The sequence below is a fragment of the Nannospalax galili genome, unplaced genomic scaffold (assembly GCF_000622305.1).
Source record: "Nannospalax galili isolate Female #2095 unplaced genomic scaffold, S.galili_v1.0 scaffold186, whole genome shotgun sequence".
In the NCBI taxonomy this organism is placed as follows: domain Eukaryota; kingdom Metazoa; phylum Chordata; class Mammalia; order Rodentia; family Spalacidae; genus Nannospalax; species Nannospalax galili.
Window position 1 is genome coordinate 8,344,327 of NW_008358774.1, and position 2,610 is coordinate 8,346,936.

General features: G+C 38.8%; 1 pseudogene; it reads left to right on the plus strand.

Annotated features, from left to right (window-relative positions):
- LOC103724950 overlaps window positions 1-2,381 on the plus strand; it is a 65,688-nt pseudogene extending 63,307 nt beyond the window's left edge.
- Window positions 2,382-2,610: the final 229 nt, after the last annotated feature.

Here is a 2,610-nt window from a genome sequence, read left to right on the forward strand (position 1 = left end):
TTAAATTCTCTAAAAATTAATGGCTACAATGTTTTTCACGTGTTTCGTATGAATAAAAATTTTTATACTACCTCTTTTATAAACCTTAACCAAGAGAAGAGTTGCTAAGATCATTACTGAGTCTTATCTGTAGCTACATTCCAATTACTCTTGATAAATTACCTTTAAAAGGAAAAGTCATATTGATTGAATTCCTTCTTTCTGTTTTAAATGAAATTCTAACTCTTTTCGTTACGTATGTGGTTACAAAGAAACATCCGAATCCCTAAAAGGGAGGTAGACATCAAAATAAGAATTTTAAAAGCAACCTAGAAGATGTGTCATCCCCCCGCCCCCATCCCATCTGTGTCCCACGCCCACCCTCATCCCCGGACCAGCCACTACTTATTCATTGCCTAGATTTGCCTGCCTGGTTCCATACTAAGCAAGGTGCCTGGAAGAGAAATCGACCAGAGAGGCTTTGAACAACAAAAATATCAAGCCGTTGGTGAATATCTTCAGCCAGTTACCTGGCAGTGGAAACAAAAAAAAGCGAACCCTTGACCAAGCTTTCAGAGGTGTTCTAGAAGAGATTATAAACCATTCAGCATGTGAGAAGGTTTTAGTGTTCTCTTGCTACTGGGGGAGTAACTGAAGCTTAGTGGTAAAGAGAACAGACTGCGGAGTCAGGCTGCCTTGTTACTGACTACATCAACACCTTCTGTATTTTTGGGAGATGTTTTGGATTGTCTTCCTTTGGATCAATGTGATGCAATATTCACTTTTGTTGAAAAAAATGTTGCTACTTGGAAATCAAATACAGCCTATTCTGCTAGAAAAAATTATTTACTACGTATGTGCAATGATCGCCTCAGAAGATCATCTAAATCCTAGAATACAGTCTTCTGTGGGTGAATTCAGCTCTTTTTGGCCAGGCTTGTTCCTCTCTCCGAGAAATCAGGTGTTAACTTTCAAAGTCAGTTTAATCTGGAAAATGTCACTGTTTTCAGTATCAATGAGCAGGAAAGCACCCTGGGTCAGAAGCACATTGAGGATAGAGAAGAAGAAATGTATGTAGAAGAAGGTGAAATGGGAGATGATGAAGCCCCAACAACTTGCTCTATTCCAATTGATTACAACCCCTATAGAAAACTCTGGTCACTTCAGGATGACTTCAGGAACACAGTACAATGCCATGAGAAGATTTCGTGGAAAACTTTTCACAAGTATTCTGCAGAAGTTTTATCTGTTTTTAAAAGTTACAAATTAGATGATACTCAAACCTCCAGGGGAAAAAAATGGAAGAAAACAGCAGGAAAACATGTATATTTTGGAAAATTTTTAACAAGTGAAAAATTGATGAATTTACAATTGAGTAACAGCAACTTCCGTCAACATATCCTGTTGCAGTATCTCATTTTATTCCAGTACCTCAAGGGGCAAGTCAAATTCAAAAGTTCAAACTATGTTTTAACTGATGAGCAATCACTCTGGATAGAAGATAGTACAAAATCAGTCTGTCAGCTATTATCTGAACCCCGCCCCTGATGGAGAAATATTTTCAAAGATGGTAGAGCATATATTAAACACTGAAGAAAATTGGAACTCATGGAAAAATGAAGGCTGCCCAAGTTTTGTGAAAGAAAGAGCAGCAAATATGAAGCCCACAAGAGTGATACGGAAGAGAGCAGCCCCGGAAGACTCCCAGGCTAAAGACCCAACGAGGAAATTCTGATGGGAAATGATGAGTTAACAAGGCTTTGGAATCTCTGTCCTGATAATATGGAAGCCTGTAAATCAGAAACAAGGGAATACATGCCAACTTTGGAGGAATTCTTTGAAGACGCCATTGAACAAACCAACCCTGAAAATATGGTTGAAAATGAGTACGGTTTCAAATTATGGTTGGAAGGCTCTGAGACTATTGGCACAGAGAAGCCCTCACTTCTTCCAGCCAACCAACCAGCAGTTTAAAAGTTTGCCAGAGTATCTCGAAAACATGGTAATAAAGCTAGCTAAGGAACTACCACCTCCTTCTGAAGAAATAAAAACAGGTGAGGATGAAGATGAGGAAGATAATGATGCTTTACTGAAGGAAAATGAAAGTCCTGATGTTTGGCAAGATAAACCTGTAACTGGGGAACAAATGGAGGTATTTGCCAACAAGTTGGGTGAGTATTGGAAGATTCTGGCTCCCTACATGGAAATGAAGGACTCTGAAATCCGGCAGATCGAGTGTGACAGTGAAGACATGAAGATGAGCTAAGCAGCTCTTTGTTGCCTGGCAAGATCAAGAAGGGGTCCACACAACACCTGATAATCTGATTAGTGCACTCAACAAGTCTGGATTAAGTGACCTTGCAGAAAGTCTAACTGATGACAATGAGATGACAGATAGTTAGCTTCTTTCTTTTTTTTTTTTTTTTTTAATTAAAACTGTGATAAGACCCTATGACCAAGCAGTGTTTGATAAGAGGTCCACTGGTTTTGGTAAACAATAAACATTTTTTAACAACTAAAAAAAGAATTTTTAAGAGTTGGTGTGGAATAAACAATGGTAGGAAGACAGAGGATGAGCTAGTTGGAGAGTGGTTTTGGACGGGAATTCTGAGAGAATCGCTCTGATTAGAG